At 43.7% G+C, this 20,651-nt stretch overlaps 1 protein-coding gene and 1 long non-coding RNA gene across 3 annotated transcripts in view; one reads left to right on the top strand and one right to left on the bottom strand.

Moving 5' to 3' along the window:
- The window catches only part of ALPK2 (alpha kinase 2), a 165,041-nt gene that overhangs the window by 12,002 nt on the left and 132,388 nt on the right, over nt 1-20,651 (bottom strand). The gene's annotated exons all lie outside the window — the stretch shown is intronic.
- Nucleotides 1,928-16,341, top strand: LOC127395365 (uncharacterized). Its single transcript, XR_007891785.1, has 4 exons — nt 1,928-1,942; nt 2,044-2,102; nt 12,279-12,480; nt 16,109-16,341. It is a non-coding gene; the product is annotated as an uncharacterized LOC127395365 (long non-coding RNA).

Genomic DNA, 20,651 nt, shown 5'->3' with positions numbered 1-20,651 from the left:
CAGCTCACTGTTTTGAGGAGGAGGTTGGATTACAGACTTTACTGACAGCCCTTCCAACCTGAATTATGCCAAGATCCTATGATCTGGCTGTGCAGCTGATGCTCAGCAGTTCCAACAGCTGACAGTGATGCTGTTCTCATGTGGTTTGCCCTCTTGGTGCCAGGCATGCTGGTGGCTCCTGCCAAGCCTGCTGCCAACCAGCACCCCCAGAGCCCCTCTGCATGGCTGGCCCCAGACACTCCCTCACCATTTAGACTCATGCTCAGCATTGCTCCATCCCAGGTGCAGAGCCCAGCACTTGGACTGGTTCAGTTTCTTGTCTTTGATGATTGCCCAGTGCTCCAATCTAACTAGATCCCTCTGCAAGGCCTCTTGTCCCCTGGGCCAACAGCACCTCCCAGTTTGGCATCATCAGCAAACTTCCTAATGGTGCGTTCAACTCCTGCATTCAGAACAACATTGAACAGCACTAGGATTGATCCCTGAGGAGCCCTGCTGGCAAACCACAGCTCTGTAATCTTCACACAAAGACTAACCTAGCTTCCAGAGATCATCTAAGAGAAGTTCCCTGTTAAGTCAAGATGGTCATCTGTCCCCCATGCTTGGATTTTGACACCATGGGATTGCCTGCTCCTGTGGAAGGTCCCAAAAAAATAATAAATAAAAAATAAAACCAACACTAAACGGCAAAAAACAAACCAAAAAACCCAACAGCAACAAAGGTGGTTCTTAAAACTGACACACTCATGAACCCTTAAGCTCTCAAACACATTTTCTCAGGGGACACTGCTAACTAGCTCCCTGGGTAGCTTAAAGATTGCTCTATTGAAAGCCAGGGTAGGAGCTCTGCTAACCTTTTTTCTCATTACATCAAAAATTTTAAACTTTACCATTTTATGATCTCTGTGGTCAAGACAGCCACCTGCCATCACAGCTCCCACAAGCCCTCCTTATTCACAAACAATAAGACCAAGAGTGCATCTTTCCTGGTTGGCCAGGACAAGACATTATCTTCAAACTTAAGGAATTTTCCAGACCAGTAGGCCACAGCAAGTACTCATGTCTGGCTGAGTTACCCACCACTCCTAAATTAAAACAGACCTTTATGTTCCACTAGCATTTAAGAATTGTGAAACAAACCGAATCTTGCTGCACAAACTGGTTAGTTTCCTGGATCACCCCAGAGTGTTTGTTCATTTACCCAAAGTTAAAGCACAGCACTGGCTTAGTGCTACAGAGGGCTGATAACAATGATTAATGTTTAACATTCTCAAGTTCACATACGTGAAATAGCTCCAACAAGCTATCCATGAGAATCCTGTGCCTTAATTCACCAGTCACACTGGAAACACAGGTGCCTTTTCCCCAGCAGAAGGCATATTTCACAACAGTAAGACACACATTCCTCTCCACCCCAGTGATCAGGCAGTAGCAGAGCACACCTCAAGTCTGTACGCTCAGGTCTACTGAGGGTCCAAGAGCTGCAGTTTCAGCCTCCTTCATCCCAGAGGCACCCAAGAACAGCACCGTGCTGGCAAGACCTGATAGCCTCACAAAACCCAGCAAGAGAACAGGCTTCCAGGACCCAGCCTGCTGACAGGTTGTGAAATGGCAATGGGTTTTTCAGAGAGCAGACCTTGCCCAGTGCCACCCTGAGGAGTGAAGCCCTATCACCAGGGTAAACAGTCCAGGCTGACAACTCCTGGAGAAATAATACCCACAGTAACAACCAGGTCTCAGGCAAGCCTTGTGCTTGACACAGTTCAGACCCAGTAATCTTTAACAAAGCCAGACCCCATGGCAAGGGTCCCTTCTGACCCCGGAGCCACACACGCTGCCTGCGGCTTTGGCAGAGCAGATCCCAACACCAGCACTGCTCAGTGCTGTTCCTACCCCAGTGCTGCAGGCAGCTGTGGAATAGGCAGTAGGAGAACATTCCCATGTAAGTTGGAAACACTTCAGCTAAGATCTGCAGGAAATAACCCACTTTCCACTGAGGAGAAAGATTAAGATTTGTGTATGTGGCATTTTGTTTTTTTCCAGTCATAATAAACTTCCTCAGAAGAAAAACAACTTTTCAGGAGTATTCTAGGAGCAGCAAGGTGAGTTCTGAATTTCATTTCATATAGAATTTATCCTACAAACTTTTTTTTTTTTTTAACTTGGTAAGCACAGAGAATCATCTCTGAGAAAGCCTTGAAAGTAAATGATGTTGAAATGACTGCAAATTGCACAGTTTGAGAGTCTTCACTTGAACATGCAAGTAACTAACTTTTATGTGATCTTTATATGAACTCAACCCTAGCTTCTATTTAATAAAAATAATTCACTGAGATTACTAAAACGAAGATTGCATGCATAAAATTGATTTCCAATACAACCGAACAATAACAAGAGATTGGGAAGTGTTGGTTTAAGTGCCAGTAGAAAGTTTTAGCTCGTAAGACATAAAAACTTCAGAAAATTCAGGTTTCTTCAACTACAGATGACTCCACTAAGACTAAACATCTATTTCAAAAAGATAGAGACAACTGTAGCTTAGATATGTGCTTTGTGGCCTGAGCAACAGCAGCAAGGTAGTACCAATGATTCAGCAAGAGAGGGGCATCGTAGTGCATCACGGGGCCTAAAGGGTGGTTATGAATATAGGGACTATCATAGACTGATACATCAGACACCTTGGTCCACAAAAACTACTCAAATATCTCTGCAGTATCTCCAAATAAAAATGTTTGCAAGACATATATATTTAAAGTAGGCATTTGTTGCAAACGAAACAGAATTTTCCTCCCCTCTCGCCCACTTTTTTTTCCTTTGAAAAAAGCTCGTCTCTTCCACAAGTGGACTTTCATTGCTCCATTACAAAAAAAATAAATAAATTAGTTTGACCAGCAAACTAGTTCCTCTTTCAAACACTAACACCAACACAAGGAGATATTAAGCATTAAAGTACAGAAAAAAAATCAAGTCTCAAATTCATTTTTCTTTTAACTGTATTCTGAACACAACATTTATAAATCTGGAAGACTAGCAAGGTCATGGCAATTGATTTGAAGCACTGGTGAGCTGAACTGGGCAGCTAATTCCCATTTTTTGCATCCAATTGCTAACAGCTTAAGAACAAGCCAGGTGTTTTTCTTACAGAGCTCATGCATCAGTCACTCATTTTCCCAATGAAAAACTCTTCCCTTTTACTCTGAGCTCAACCTCCTTCTTTTGAAAACAAGCCCATATTTGCACAGTCATGTATCGTTAGTGTACTATAAGAATATGCACAAGGAACAACCATATTACTGAATGTTTTTGTGGAAGATATTACATGGTGAAGCAGAAGGCAGAATGTTCTTTATTCTTAATCACCAGTAAAACCATGTCCTGAAGCTTGGTTGAGAATACTCACTTTAAAAAAATGTTTCAAATTACAGACTTGTAGGGCACAACAGCAAAAAAGCATTTACGCATGCCCCCAGCCCAGGAGGGTAAGCCTTACTCCACCACCACAGCCCCAGATACACCTCAGGACTCCATTTGCAGTGCTCTGCCTCAGCCAGAGCAATGCTCAGCCACCCCATGGACCCCTTAATGCTGCACCTCAAAACACCGTGTGGACCCCAACAGCTCCTCAGCAAAACCCATCTAAAGCTGGCCTCCTCCTCAGCCTCACAACAGAGCAGAAAACATGCTGACTGGCAGCCCTTTCACCACTGCTAAGCCACACTGCTTAGCTAGCAGACTGCAAACCCACCATTTGCCAAGAGCTGATTTTGAGAAGGGCCAGTTATTCTGTCCTAGACCACCAAGAAAGCTCCCCTCCCATTCCGAACACAAACTCCACAGAAGCAACAGGGATCCAGGCACCATCACACTCACCCAGACCATCCAGAGGCCAAAACATAAGCCCACCTCTGATTCAATTAACCACATCCTTTGTTATATTCTACCCTCAGAGACAGCACAAGGATGGGGGGGGAATCAAGTCTTCTGCTTATTTACTCCTGATGCAGCTCATTTCCCATAGATGTCCATTCTATAAAGGGCATCAAAGTGAATGCCTACCAAAGGAACACACCTCTGATTTTAAGTGCTGAGAACTGGAACCTCAGAAACATCCCATTACAACCAAGTATTAGAAGTCCACTTACCTGTCAGTTGTAAGATCACTCACTCCAACCAAGTCAGTCCAGAAGAGCAGTCTCAAGCACTCCAGAGCTGTTACTATGCCATAAATTTAACACCCAGTGCAGTAGGAAAGCTTTTCCAAGCTAACAAAGAAGGTTCTGCAGAGCTAGCCACTCCAAGTATTCCTTGACAGACGTCTCTGGAAAGATCTCCCAGCCACCCCCACACCTGATCCTAATGCAGACTTGCTAATTGCCTGCCTGGCTCAACACCTGCCTAACTCTCAAACCCTGCTTCCATAGCCTGTAGAGTAATAATTCCTATTTTGGTATCATTGTTAAATAATGTTGCAGTTCTCAGTGCTAGACCAGGAATTGCTACTCCTTCATTTTATCTTCAGCTCAAGATCCAGATTGTGCTCACTTGTTTCCACGTGCAAGTTATCTGCAGCATATAAACTGCTCATGGTTACCACTCATCAGTTAACAACTGTCATAACCCTTCAGCTTCCCAACTGCCCAGCAGCTTATGCTAACTGAAAGAAGGTCCTTTCCATAGCACTCTCCAGCGACCACTTTAAGAAATAAACTTTTCTGGTAGAAAGATGCAGACAGCTCATCAACTCCTTTTCAGACCCAACTGCCTTCCTTTCTCCCTGCTTTAGTCCTCTTTCTCTTTTCACTGCAAAAATCTCTTTAAACACATGAGGAGAACTAACAATGCCTGATGCTCAGCACCTGCATTAATCAAAGCACATAAAAACCAGGTGGACCCAAACAGCTCCCACCCTGCCCTACAGACACATTCTATTGGCAGGAACAGGGATTCCCTGCAGGGACAAACTGAGCAAAAAAAAAAGAGCAGACTGATTTTAGTAAGGTCTTGAAAACAGGATTCTATGAAAAATATTTCAGTTCAGCTGACCTACAGCATCATGGACTGGAAAAACCCTGTGAAATTCAGTTTTATGCCACATAGAATAGTAAATGAGTTATTAAATGATCTGATTAGATTAAATATGATACCTGTGTAAAGTTTATGTTTAGAAGGCAAAGTGTCTGCAAGTCACATAAAATCTGTGTTTGTTTTTTTTCACAACTCTTTGCCTCCAAAACATGGATATTATAGCTGCATCATTTTTCTGTTTATCTGGGGGAGCAGATGTAGAGGAATACAGAAAAGAGAGGAGAAAAAAATAAACACTAGTCCTACCAAACTGTATTTAAGTAGTCTTTATCTCTGCTACTTTACTTTATGCATGTTTAGCACATAGGCCAGCAGCAGGGAGTTCTGTTTCCAGTCACCATTTGGCTAGAGCCAGGCCAAACTGACAGAGGAAAAACTGGCTAAAGCGTCAAGATGGAGTTATAAAAACAGAGTCTTCATGAGTTTTCAAGAGGATAAAACAGCTATTACAGGTGAAGTTTTTATAAAAAATAACAAGTGTGTGAAGGGCCATGCTGAATCCTTTTTAATTGTGTCAGCTGGAAGGTTCCAGCTGAGGCACAAGGGCAGGCAGGGGAAAACTAAGTATATTGTGACTTCTCTCATCTAGAACTAAATTCGCTGATGACTGAGAAGTTAAATAATGATTAATTATAGTTGGCTACAGCAACCAAAAAGTACCAAGCACCCTTCCCACCCTGTTCTTAATGCTTTTTACCTCAGTCTTTCACTAATGGCCACAGTGTTGGGCCACTGGAGTTGAGTTCACCTGTGCAATGCTTCAGGCCCGAAGCCAGCCCAACCCTTCCCTCCAGAAAGGGACATTTGGGTCTCAGGTTCTTGCCCAGGCAGTGAGAAGGGCCCTACTGTCAGAGCCCCAGTGCTGTGGGGACACTCACCGTGTCTGTGGGGCACCCACAGCGTGCAGTCACCAGCAGGCCTGCCTGGGGGGACGTGGCGCCCAAGGGAAGCACCAGCGCGCAAACAGGGCCCGTCCTCCCCTCAGCGCAACCCCTGAACCCTGCTGCTCCTCCTCAGGGTCCTGCAGCCCCTTCTCAGGGCCCTGCTGCTCCTCCTCAGGGCCCTGCAGCCCCTTCTCAGGGCCCTGCTGCTCCTCCTCAGGGTCCTGCAGCCCCTTCTCAGGGCCCTGCTGCTCCTCCTCAGGGTCCTGCAGCCCCTTCTCAGGGCCCTGCAGCCCCTTCTCAGGACCCTGCTGCTCCTCCTCAGGGCTCTGCAGCCCCTTCTCAGGGCCCTGCTGCCCCTTCTCAGGGCCCTGCTGCCCCTTCTCAGGGCCCTGCTGCTCCTCCTCAGGGTCCTGCAGCCCCTTCTCAGGGCCCTGCAGCCCCTCTTGGTAGCCCTCGCCCCTTCCAGATGCAGGGCAGGGGGTCTCGGGGGCTGCCCCTCATGGAGGGGGGCTGCTGCTCCATGGGGATGTGGCTCTCCATGTCCTTCCTGAGGTGACTGACCGGTGATTAGTAGGTTTCAAGCCACTAAAGTCTCTCCCAATTCTGAGGATTCAAACAGGGTTTTTACTTGCAAATACGAATAAAGTTGTGTATCCTCATCTGCTCTGCCTGCTCTGCGGGGTGTGAGCCCAGGAGGCCCCACAGAGCCCCACCGAGGCTGCCCACACCCCTCAGACTGCACTGGCTGCCCCCGGCTGCTGCCTGCAATCAATCCTGCTGGTAAAGCTCTGAACACTGCCTGTGCTGCCCGTGGAGCTGCCCTGCAGATACACAACACCGGAATACACACCTGCAGAAGCTGCCAAGACATTAAATTAATTACTCTATATGATGCGGGCACGGGGCAGGTTGATGGCTGTGCCCTCAGTGCTCGAGGCAGCTGCACATGGAGAGGGAGGCTCATTGACCTCCTGGTAAAATGTAGGAAGGGAGGGAAGTTACAGAAATCTTATGTTGTTTGTAAATGTCCATGAGTAGTTTATTTTGCTGTGGTTTGTGATTCATAGGATTAATGCTTTGCCTGAAATGTGTAGGCTGCAGCAGTGGTTGACAGGAAAAAGCAAGTTCAGTGCCTTTGATAACCACTGAGGGACAGTTAATTTCTCAGGCTGATGAAAGCAGAATAGCTGACCTGGGCAAAAGACTTAGAGCTGGGGAACCAAATAACATAATTTGTTTCTTGGGGGGTGGGCAGTTCCCCCCTAGGGACAGGTAAACAAACATAAGTTCTATATGTTAGCCATCTGCTTACATCAAAATGGCTTAAATTCTACCCACAACTATTTTGCTGGGGAACAGAAATTTCCTGGACAGTATTTTGTTAGTCAGACTTTACACCCTTCATTTGAAAATAACCCTCAACCTGGATTCCTTGTCTGGGATGTGTCAATGGGGAATCATTATGGGGAATGCCAGGCTGATCTAGAACTGATGTAATGAGTTTGATTATTGGGAAACTCAAATCAATTTCGTTTACCGAGCTCCAACAGAAATCAGAAGAGATCACGGTTTCCAGGTTAAATACCTTTGCTCTACTTCATACTGCTCTAAGTTAATCTTTCTCTATCTAGTAGTCAGAATGACCAGAACAGGTAATCTTTAACCACTAGCCATTGACTTACAAGGGTCACTACATTTTCCTTTCTGTGATCTAAGTTGTCCTAGCACTAGATATGCCTCACCTTTGCCTCTTATATTGTGGTATTAGTGCTGGTAAATGTGCTTCCTTGGATGTCCGTGAAGGCTGTTGCCCCTTGAAGGCTGCAGTAATCTGGGATAAAGAGACAAATTCCAGCTTTGCCCACTTTGAACCCAAGAAGTCCTGTAACAATTTCCTCTCAAAAATTATGTGATCATAACCTAAACTTATGTAAGGCAACATAGATTCACTAAAATTAAGAGGACATAGCAAGGGGATAAATTCAGCTACATTTTGGATGTGTGTCAGTTTTCTCCATAAAAGCATCTGGCCTAAATCTTTGACCCAGATTTGTCTGAAAGTTTGAAACCAAGCAAGCCATGCCTGCAGCTGGTGGATTGCAACAGGATTTTTCCATAGATTAAATAGCCAGTCCTGATCAGCTGAAGTATTGATTGTGTGCTCATCACAGATAGAGCTGGAGTAAAGTCATAAAGATACACCTCAAGTTCTCTTGCGTGAGTGGCCATTAGTGCAACAGTCCTGAGGCTGCAATCCAGGGAAGGAAAATCGTTACATGTCAGGGCTCCAGAGGAGACTGCAGAACTGGGGGCTCTCTGGACTGGTGCCTCAATAGCTCCTTTTTAAATCTCTGTGCCTTATAGCATCAAATTTCTCACATCAGAATTTTTTGCCCCAACTCCCTCCTTGACTGAGGGTCTAGTTTCCCATCGCCCTCAAAACTGCAACTGACTTTAACCTTAGGTTTGTGATAAATGAGCTGGATAACATGAGGTCTCGGGCTATCCAAATGAGGAAGAGAAAGCTCTTCCTAAGCAACTCGCTTCTTCCCACTTATTCTACACATGCACACCATGAACTTTCTCTGTGTTATTTTTCTTCTTCATATAAAGTTCAGACTATCCTGATTTTAAGTGTACAGAAAACAGAAAAAAAAAGAAAAAAAAGAATGAGAACTGATTCAGGTGAGCCTCTTTCAGGGCATGCAAATGAACCCTGATTTGAAAGTCTTCAGTTTGAACGGAATGGTGAAACTGACTTTTGAAATCTACTCTAAACAAACAAAGTCATTGTGGTTTTTGAGCCCTTTCAAAAAGGCTTTCTTTTGAGTGTGGTTGAGCACATAAAGCATTTATTATCAAAATTAGCCATCTGCAAAGAAGGTTTACTCTTCCAAAGGGATTTATACCACTCACAAACCCTTGCAGGCCCATATAATTTCAAACCATAGCTTCTTACTGTTTGTTAAATCTTCCCAGTGTGAAAGACTTTCTAATATAGCCTGATTTTTGCCCATGTGCTATTATTCCTTCAGTCTTGGAGTTGTTCTTTCACATAGAAAAGTTTCTATTTCTCAGATTTCAATTTCACTACTCCTCTGTTTTTGTATAAGAAAAATTAGAGGAAAGAACTCTTGTAGGGATCAGATTTGGTTGTCTGTGTAGTGACACCTTAGTCAAGAGAAGCTATGCACATAAAATGAGATCACAAAATTATGTAGGGTGGATGGGACCTTTGGAGGTCAAAGCACTCAATGCTCTGCTCTGAGCAGTGCCAACCTCAAAGTTAGACTGAACTGCAAAGTTAGATAATTTTGCTTGGGGTCATATCTACATCTTTTCAAGGGAAGAATTTGGCCCTCAGATGAACATGCAATGTGTATTGCTTTATTTGTCCTTATGTCACCTTCAGTAACATTTAAACAAACCAGTTCCTTCTTTTTTGGGGGGAATTTCCACATAATTTGGCATTTCATTTCAAAGAACTGGATCCAAACCAGTCTGCAACAGTACTAAGTGTTGCAATGCAGCTTCAGACTCCCCAGAGGCTCCATGTGGAGTGCCCAGTACCTCACAATTGCAGATCACCATTTTGAGGAAAACAGCTTTTTTTTTCCCCACAAACACAACCCCAGAAATACCAAGTAAGTGGTGTTTTCTCCATTATTAAAAGTAACATGTTTTAGTCTTTCTCTGCTGGTTTTGGACAACATATGGCATTAGGGTTGTTTTTTTTTTTTTTTAATTTGAAGCATTTTGCCCTATTTTTTATGATTAGGCCAATTGTCAGATACCTTCTGCAGATCTGAAATGCACCTCCCTATTTTCAGAAAGGGATGTGGAGTTTGCACACAGGATACTGGCTTAATTGCACAGGTAATTTAAAAAAAAAAGAAAACAAACAAAAAAACTGTCCCCAAACCTTCTACTATCATAGGCAGACTCTGAACTACTACTACTGCTACTAGTAATTCTGACATCTTTATACTGTGTGCACATACAAGGCCCAAATTAGAGAATTTTCACCAAAAAAACAAGCTGTATCAACACCAAATGAAAAGCTGTGCCTACTTCAGGGGAGGTTTTGAAATAGACCCAGAAAGGTTGAGAGCACCATCAAAGAGCCCTGACCACTGGGCCTCTGACCAAGGAAAACAGCTGTAATGGGGGGTATATTTTTCCAACCATTACAGGAGATGTGTTAGCAGTGACAGTCAGGGCACAGCCGGGCCCCCAAGGCACAGGGTGCCTGCCTACACAAGGGCACACAGATATCTCATGCTGCAGATCTATCCTCAACTTCCAGAATTTAGTGGAAATGTTTCTTTTCACTTCAATAGTTCCTGGTTCTGTCTGACATGTGTCATCAGCCAAGCAGTGGTTTCCTTCAGAATTTCCCCAGTCATTTTCCAGTTAAGGTCTTTATCAGGATAGAAATTCAGCTCTGTCAGTGCATACAAGTGGCTGCACAGCCAGCTGAAACTGACACCTGGCCATGGCCCCCTTCTTGCACAGCACCTGGAGTTAAGTGGTACTGATTACTGGCACTTCTAACCTAAAGCAGGTGACCAGGGCTGTGTTGTTACAAAACTCTTATTTCACTGTGTCTCCCATACCCTGTCGTACAGCACAGACTATGAGAGCTACAACTCAGGCACGTGCCCTTTTTCTTTTCCTGTCTCATTAAATTCTTTGCTCCCCTACTAAATGTCCTCCATTAGCATTATTAATTTGCGCTTCATGCTAATTAAAGTATTTTCTTTAAAAAAACTGCAAAAGGGTACAGTGAAGCAGTCAAATAATCTCCATTAGGCAATTAATATTGCTTTTATAGTTAAGGCTATAAAATGTGTCATTAAATCCACAAGGATTATAAATTCTGAAGTTTTTCCTAAGGAAAAATCCATTCTTGAATTGTACATGCATGTATAAGCCTGCTAAGAACGCTTAAAAACAGCTCCACTACTGCTTAGAAGGCAGAGTTCAGTGCCTTCTGTTATTCCTGAGTGCTGGCATTACTGCTTGTATTACTGGTATAGCTGAGACTGGAGCAACACTGGGATTAGAAAACAGCCCTTGAGGAAATGGTATTTTAGGAGCCAGCAGGACGCAGTTCCAGCCATGACAAATTTGCAGTCCAGACACATGACAAGCTAAAGGAGAAAGGACTTGTCACAAACTGGTAAAGATGAGGCTGTTCTGGTGGCTCTGTAGGTCAGTGTTTTTCCCATTGCACAGCATGGCATGATGTGTTTGGATCCATGCCACGTGGGACCCTTCCCACATGAGGAGAGCTCCTGCTCACTGGTGTTCTGGCCTGTTGCACCTCCCCTGGCAGTGGGGAGGAGGGTTTGTCAGCAACGGCAGAAGCTGCATTTCTCTTCTCTCAAAGATGTCATTATACAAGAGCTGGGAAGCAGGGACAGTACAAGACAGGGTGGACACATCCAGCCCAAACCAGTGAAGTGACCTGGTTCCTCTGTTCTGTGAAGTATTGTATTGACAACTTTGCTTTAAAAAAATAAAAAAAAATACTTAAGACTCTCACAAAATATTTATGTTCTAATGGAATAGAGGCATGGTAATGGCTGTGTGGAATGACATGCTAATTAGTCAGCTGTCAGGAAGGTTATTGTGCTGAAGGAGTGACTTTATCTTTAAAGAAACCTCAGGTTCAGATCTCATCCCAGCCTTCACACAAACATGAAATTTATCATGCTCTAAATGTGGGGGTTTATGCAGTGATCTACTTGTTGATTATCTGGGTGAGGTCCTGAAACCTGTTTAATCCCTGGTTTGGCCATTGATACTCAGATTCAACTGAAGGCAGACTTTTTCCCCCACCTCACAGATGTGCTGGAAAGTAAAACCCGTTACAAATGTCACAGGCTTCCTGAGAGTTCTGAAATTCCTGTGCAGAAAAGACAGTAAATCGGATTTTTAAAATGAAAAAAAGATTGGTGAGAATCAGCAGTGAATAGTAAGATAAGCACTGTGATCTGAGGAACTGATGAAATCAGTCTCGCTGGAAGAGGTAAGCAATTAAGACAGAGTAAACACTCTTCATCTCAGGGTTAAACAAAACAAGCAGCTTAAAAACCCCCATATTTTGCATTTCTCCCTACCCACATGTGCTCTCTCTGAAGGGACACAGAAAATTGAGATTTTTCGGCTTTTTTTTCCACTCCTTAGTCTGTTTGACTAAAGGTGACTCTGGCTCTGTGCAGTGAGGGCCACTTCCCTCCCCCAGATCAATATTTTAATACGACTTATCAGAAAGAGAATTAATTGTTTACTTTAAAACCTCAGGATCCCATAAAGGGCGAGGGAAAAGTGCCCACTGGAAACAGAGGCTTTCAACAGCTGACCACTGCTGGGAACTCATAACAGAAATCCAAGGCCTCCAAAGATCCAAATACAGTGATGTTCAGCAAAATGTCATGCCAGAGGACCTCAGTTCTGACAAGCCCTAACGACCCACCAGAGGACAGTGTGGCAGTTGTGTCAGATGGTAAGTGCATTCCCGTGCCTGACTCGTGAGGAAAAGGAAATGCTGAAATGTAGCAACAAAAATTAAAAGGTGAAGGTGAATTTTGAATATTGAGCACTTCAGCATAGCAAAATATCTGCCTGTGTGCTGTCTGTGTCGTTTAACAGCATTTAACATCTTGTAAATCATGCCTGCACTTCTAACAAGATTTGGGTTTTATTAGTGTTAGTGGGAAAACTACCCTAAATGTTTATGCTATATATATAAAAAAAGTGTGTGGTGGGAGAGGGGCAGGAAAGGTGACAGCAAGTGTAGCTAGACTTCACCAGGTTTACAGGAATGCTTCCAAGTTTGGATATACAAAGAGGACAGGTTCTATGATCCAATAAGATTGTGAGAAACCCTCTTGTTCTTCACAATTATATTCTCAACTGGAACATTCCAAACATATTCTTTATACAAATGCCTAGCAGAAGAGAAGCAAAAGGTGCATTTTTTTTTTCCTCTGATGTTTATACTTCGCTTTCTCTTTCTTTCATTACCTTTTGTCTTGGAAATATTCCTGTTAAATTGCTGGGAGCTTCCATGCAGTAGTAGTAGTGGGTAGGAAAGCACTGGCACAGGTTGCCCAGGGAGGTTGTGGCTGCCTCCTCCCTGGAAGAGTTCAAGGCCAGATTGGATGAGGCTTGTGCAGCCTGGTTTGGTGCGAGGTGTCCCTGCTCATGGCAACCTTCACCATTCCATAATTCTATGGTTCTATCTATAATTCTATGATTCTGTGTAGTTGTGGAACTACAGAACTTCCTGGTTGCAGCTGTGTCATTTGCCAGGCTATCTGCTGTCACAGTAGAGTCTAGAGGCCAGGGCTCTGCTGCTGTTTGCACTGTATCTGCCAGTGATTGTCAGACTTTTCTTCAGAGAGCTTAATTAGAATAGGATCTTGCTTGACCTTCCTTCTCTGCTGCAGAAAGCAAGAGTAAAATGTGTGTGAGAAAAGGTAAGGGGAAAAACCACTAATACTGGGATGAACTAGAAAGCAATGTACAGTACTTATGTTCCTTTGGCACAGGCACATTTATTAAAAATAGCCTCGTGGACCTCACGTCTACAACTGCAAGCTGCATCCTGACTAGACAGAAAATGTTCTGGGTGTCTCTGCATTTGCCATCATTAATTCAAAAGATTTGGTGCCAGTTTGATGCTCAGGGTGTGCTACAGCTCCTTTCCTCCTTTTAGAGATGCCTCCTTCCTAGCTGTGATTGCACAGCAGCCTGACCTGTGGGTCTGCAAACCTGCCTGACAGTCCTGTGTACACATTCAGCTGCACAACTCTTTCCCACTGCAGCTTGTACAGACGCCAAACACCAACAAAATCAGCGTAAAGTTTCAGCCCCGCTGTCTTCCCTGACAAGGACGGGAATGATTGAGCAGCTGTTGTAATAATCACATTTGAAAAAGAAAACAGCCTGACCTGGTAACCAGGCAGAGAAGGTTCATTTCTCTGCTCTTTATCAGCCAAGGGTCACTCAGAACTCCGCTCAGCTCCTTCCACTGTCTGAAACCAGAGCTGCTGTTCCTGCAATAGCCCTCAACCTGCATCTCATCTGAAGAGCAGGCTCTTTTCTGCACCACTGCCTTCAGAGAGCCACGTTCTACTCCCACAAGCTCCATGCTTCAGCTGACCTAGTGGTAGTTGTCCATACACAATCTCCTGTTTTGGGGCACGCAGAGCTGTGTTTCTCGCCAGCTGCAGCATTCCCTGATGCAGGTGAGGGTCTGCCTCTCCTGCTGACAAAGGCTGATGTGTGAAACAGTGACCACCTCCGCTCAACCAGTACATAAATGTGATTTTCCTCCAAAGCTGCACCACATCCACATATACCTCAAACGTTTAGGTGCTACAAACAGCTGATGACAGAGGTTTGTGCCTCCCTCTTGTTTCTCAGCTGGAATGCACGATGGCAGTGCTGCCAGCAGACTAGGAACAGAGCAGAGGTGTGGAGGCTGTTAATGTGTGGGAGTGACACATCACCAGGGCACTGAGTTAGGAGAGGTAAAAATGAGATGGACAGGAACACTAAGGGAGGAGTCCTCAGAGGACTGGAGAGTCTGCTTTTGAGTGCTTTAACTTGCTTAGCACTCTCTTCCTACAATGCAACCAGATCCACAAGACTACTGAAGAGTCTCATTTTATTACACACGGGCAGAAAATGCTCCCAAACGTGTGAAAATGGGAATGTATTTACTGAGTTCAAAATAAATGGCACTGAGAGTTCAGAAGAACTACTGCAAGACAATCCATCTGCATCTCATGGCACAAAAAGACAACTCCATCCCCTCCCCTTTGCTTCTAAACAGTCCAGGCAGCATTGTTTTTTGAGGCAGAAAGTTCAAGTTTTCAGTAGCTACAGGGAAACACTTTGGTACTCACAACATACAAAATCTACCCAAATTCACACAAAATGGAACATTAGTTTTTAATGTATTCAGCTCTCCTTGAAAGATTTTTAATAACTGCAGGGTATAAAGGAATTCTATCTGTGGTCTGTCTCTTTTTCCTCTTTTTTTTTCTTTCTTTAAGTTATCAGACTTCAATACAGTTATTGATTAGTTACTAATACTATTTAGTTATTCCTGTTAACTAACATTCACTGGCTTGCACTTTCACAGATATGTTCTATCTGCACACGTCAATGCTTCTTCCAGTGAATTTTCTGTGATCTTGCACAGATGATCACACTAGTTGACCATCTTTATAGACTCAGGAAAAAGCAGATCCACGGAAGAGAAAGATATAACGGCTCTTACTGCTTACCAAGCTCTGGTTTCTAATCTCCTCCCTTCCCAGTGCTTCTCCTCCTCTGTTTTCTCTGCTTCTCAGCAGTGTTCAGGTGTGATGGTGACAAACAACTGACTTTCTGTGGCCTAACAAATCACTGTGCATCAAGGGCCCCTCACTCATTGTCTGTGTGCTCTTAGTGCACTCCTGACAAACAGCACCTTTTATGGGATTTTTTATACTCACTGAGGATCTGCAGAAATATTACTAGACTTGCAAGCTAAACAAACACAGAAACACACTCTGTCCTGTTAAACGAAATAAATGAAACACCACAGTCCTGTGTATGTTTGTTATACCGCTTAATTCACTGTCCCGTGGGTGTTGGTGTGTCAGAGAAGAACTTGCATTGGATAAACAGATTAAGTGGGACTAGAAGAACAAGCCAACTTGCTGATGTGTAAGCAGGCCGCTATAAAATGCTGGTAAAAAGAAGTATATGGGAAAAAAATACAATCTTTAGCATTGTGATTTCTGAGATCTAACAAAGCTGTATAAAAGGCAGGCGCTTATTCTGAGCTGTCTCCACCAACAAGAGCAAGACACAGATCCTTGCAGAGAGGGATTCATCCCTCCCGTCTTACCTTTGTCTCTTAGGACAGGAGCCATTCCTTTCTCAAGGTGCCTGTCCATCTCCTCTGTCTGGGAAGGCATGCTTACAGCTACTCAGCTTTTAGCTTGTTACAGCTCGCTGAGACAAAATATCCACCTCAAAGGAATTTGGAATCTTGTCTCTCTCTTCCTTGGTGAGAATCATGATGTACCACATATAAATATGCATGAACATGGTCTTTTCTCTGTGTTTTGCAGATCTTTGAAGCCCCCATGCTGCAGTCTGCTCTGTGTGTATGTTGCTTCTTCCATGGCCTTATCATCTGCTCCTACCAGAGCTGTGGAGTGTGACAATGGTGTTTGTGTCCAGTCTATCAAACGCCATTATCACACTAAATAGCTACTGGCAGACAAGACATCAACTCAGAAAAGTTTGTTCGCTATAGCAACATGTCTTCCCACCGTGCTGAGAAATAAATAACCTTGGTACATGTGTGTCAGGATGACTCTGCTCTTTTAGAAGCAAAACCACCATACTATGTGGGAAACATACTCTGCTACATGCACTGCTAGATTCCCATTTTAAAGCACAAGAGTGTCCTTCAGGAATCATCACTGTAATGTCATCATTAGGAATGTGGAATTCATTGGAATCAGCGGGGTTGTGATTACCTCTGACAAACAAGGCCAGCTTGGGATTTCCTTTTTCCTGTTGAATTGACCAGGATAATAGGATATTGAAGCCAAGTAGCTGATGCAGTGAAACTCTGGCTCTTACTTTGGCACCAAATTAAGACCTATGTTTGGAACATTAATTACTGAGATGGTTGTGCCATTTCTCAAACAGAACACTTCCCAAAATTCTGAGAAAAAGCTACTACCTCTAACTTGAAACATCATTTATTCAGGTTTCAAATGCTTTCAGCTCTGTTCCCTTCCACTCCACAACTGTATGTATGATTTAAGCACTACGCTCAAGTCCATTGCCTCATATTCTAAACCTACTGCTTTGGAAATGGTCACAATTTCTTCACAGAAATTCTTCTGAAAACTAATGTAAAGAATGGGAATAATTTGTAGGAACTTGCAAAGCGCTTAATGAAAGCCAGGCACTAACACTGCACTGAGAAGCCTAGATCCCACTGAATAATCCAAGATTTAGGGTCACAGAATGTTGTGCTCTGTAACCTTCATATTCATCAGCACCTTCCAAACTCCACGTTTCCTCTAACTTCTAGTGCTAAGTAACCAGACATGCATTATGAATAGGAAGCTTCCTATGGCTGTGATGTGCAGAGTGGTGCTGAAGAAAGCATAGATAAATACGTGAAATTTATCATTTATCCATGATGCTGTGCTTCCATTTGCAGCCAATTTTGTTACACAGTGCTTCCCAACAGAACATCTTCAATAAGTTACTTAATTATATTCCCTAAACCTCATTTTCTTCCATGAGTTATTGCTGTTGGAACAGTCCTTAGCAATGTGTACTGCTGAAAATTAATGGAAGAACTACAATGTTGTATAATAAAATTGAGTTCCAGTCTAGATATTTTTAAAAACAATTATCAGAACTTCAAATTGTACTAACTCACCACCTCTTCTGAAAACCCGCTCTGCCCTCTGTGCAGGCACCCAGTACAGCAATAAAGGGTGACTGAACAGAGGGTAATCCAGGAGCCTCCTGATAAATCAGTGAAGAACAGCTCTTACAAGAGGAAGAAGATAAAGCTTACTACCTATAGTAAGAAGAAAGATGTTTTGTTGCTTTTTTTTCTCTTCCAACACTGCTGTTCCAAATAAACAGAGTGACAGGGAAGTGGAAGGAGCAGGGGAAGGGGTAGAGGAGGTGGAGCAGAGGTGGGAGTGTGACAGCAGATCTTTGAGTGCAGGCATAAAGCAAGTGGTATGACAGGTCAAGACCTTGAGCATGGCAGCAGCTACACAGCCACTCAAACATCTGGCACAGAGTGGGCATCTGTAAGACCACTAAGCATCAACACTCACAAGGGACATTGTTCTGCCACCACTGCAAAACAAGCAACCTCAGCCATCCATAAACACAGCCAGAACCCAGCCGCAACAGAAAGGCTCCCCAAGCCAATATGCTCTGGCTGTCCAAGACTCAGTAAACCACAGTGAATTCACACCTACGTTTTATAGCAGAATCACAGCGAAATCAGCAGAGCTGCAAATAATTATGCCTTATTTTTCAAAAGGTCTTTGCTGGGAAGGAGCTCCTAGCTAAGGGAATCTTTGTGCAGGTGAGCTGGGGGGCAGGGTTGGGCAAGAGAGCTGGAATTCCTTTCTCTTTTCTCTGGCTTTGCAGGAGGAAAGCAAAAGTGAACCTGTCTGCGAGGTGCTCTCTGTTATATTTTGCAGCAGCTACTTTTCTCCTCAGCCTTTGACTGAGAGAGAAATGAACCCCCACCTTCCCTCACCATGCCTGCAGAGCTTTCTAGGGAGCCTGTACCAGCCTTGCTTGCCCTTCTCCCCATTACTGGCACAGCGATTTTCCTTACTTGAAGAACATCTTATGCTGTTTCTCTCCTCCCACTCAGTAAGCCTCCTGTGCTGCTTGCCTGAGCACAATATCCATATCAGAACAACAGAAAGAACTGGGGATCAGCTCTGTCATTTTGGACTAGCTCTGTGATTTGCAATGTCATTACAGCTTACTGCACATCCCTCATTCTTTCAGAGATGCAAAACATGCATCATCAGTGCTGGTACGCTGGTGGTGGAAAGCATTACAGGCTCCCCAGCTTCTACTTGCAATGTTATTGAAAAAAAACATTTAAAATATTCAGTCAAGCACCCCTGTAGGCAAACAGCTCCTAATCGTCTCCTGGTGCTCTGTGGCAGGATAGCAGTGTAGATTAATTCTCTCTCTACTACTTTCTTACTACTACTGTGCTCTTAAAACTCGAAAATGAGAAGTTATTTACTGAGCCTCTCACCATAGAGCAATCTGACCTTTACAACACCCACACAGGTATCGGATAGACTGAAGTTTCTTGAAGAGAAAACAGAAGAAAATAAGGCATAATGGAGCTGCATCCCTGCAGCTCACTGCTAGGTCACCTGAGGCTGAGCTGCAGGCATTGTACTGGAGTTTGTCCAACAAGAAATGCACACAATTTTCCCCTACTGTGTGGCATAAGTAATGGATTGGGGAACACACAGCCTGGTGTCCTCCCTCCTACATCTCCTTGAAGTGGGTAGTTCAAGGCACAGCATTTGAAATACCTCAGCTGCCTTCTGAGGTGCATCCTCTGGAGACCTGGGGCCAAGCAGTCTGTAGAGCAGGTGGATGCATAAAGACTGGGAATGTGCAGCACAGTGCTGCAGTGAGCTCTGCATCCAGGGCTGGTCAGCCACAGGTCCAAATCCTGACACCTAGCAGTCTACCTTTCTTCGTTTGGAAACTTGAGATGAAGAACAGTCTAACTTCTGTGGCAAGGAGCTGTCTTCCTGTACAGTTCAAAATGCTGCAGACATTTTGGTTAGAAGTTTCTCAATTTTTCAGTTTTAGAGAAATTTCTTCTGCCCTCCAGTCATATATGCCTATATTGCAGGACCAGACTGTTTTCTGTACCCTCTGACTGTCTGAGTGTGTGTGGGTGAGATTGTTAGTTAAGATCTAAAGCTGGGACCAGAGCCTGCAGCTGATTCCCAGTGACTGTGCACTGGTTTTCCAAAGTGCAAGCCATCCCCTGGAATCCATGGAGGACTGATGTACACTGATGTACCACTGCTACCACTGAATATTTGACGTTTTCAAATGTATTCAGGGCTCTATTTCAAAAGTAACTGAGGAGGCCAGTTTCCACTGAACAAGAAAGTTCTAAGGATTACAAACACTTTTTGGAAAAAAGATCAGCTTAAGAGTTGTGTGTCTAAGGTTTTGTGGATAAGGATTTATGTACTGAAATGCCTTAGGTGTTTTTGGAAAACATTACCACAGGAGATCAGATGTTTTCCAAAATAAAACTGCAACAGAATAGATAAAATTACCAGATCATCTATAGGCACACCTACATCTAAAACCCAATACCTGTAGGCCATTAATGTGATTAATTACCTTTGAACAAGAAGAAACATCCTGCAGAAGCCTTATTAACTCCATTCTTGAGTGTTTTATCATTGTGAGTATGTGTAACAGAATTTAAATCACAGATCATTACTGCTTCAGCTTAAACTGCAGTGCTGCCCTATGAAAAGCTAACATTTTCAAACTGCTCTCAGGACACGGTGCAATTAATTAATTCCGTGTGTGCTTAAGAATATTTATTAACATAATAACACAACTGCTAGCAGCAAGAATTAACCTCTAAGTACTCCTGTAAAAAATGGGTTCCAGTTTCTGCTTGGCTGCTGTCTCAGCTGAGACAAGAATACATATTTTTTTGACTCACAAAACCCCTGCTTTGTAAAAGGCAAAAAGCAGACCCTGGCTCAGATTAGACCACTGTCTGTAGAACTGGTGGCTGTTACTCCCATGCATCTCAATGCACCATTAAATCTGGACCCAATGACAATTCTGTTTATCCTACTGATAATGATGATTTCACTGCTTATGACTTTGCAGACATCCAGCTAACCGGTAACACGGGTACACCAAGGCAGACCCAGAGCTGTGCTAGGGGAATTGTTCCTCTGCCACTGAAGGCAACCAACACAAATAGGACCAAGCTTTCCTTTCCCAGTCTGACTTCTTGGTCTAGACCTTTCTATAAAGTCAAGTTTAGATGCATTCTTTTTATTTCTTTTCCAGATAGCTAGAAAATACTTCCTGACA

This window comes from Apus apus, chromosome Z (assembly GCF_020740795.1).
Source record: "Apus apus isolate bApuApu2 chromosome Z, bApuApu2.pri.cur, whole genome shotgun sequence".
NCBI classification, from domain to species: domain Eukaryota; kingdom Metazoa; phylum Chordata; class Aves; order Apodiformes; family Apodidae; genus Apus; species Apus apus.
This window is presented reverse-complemented; position numbering and strand designations above follow the sequence as displayed.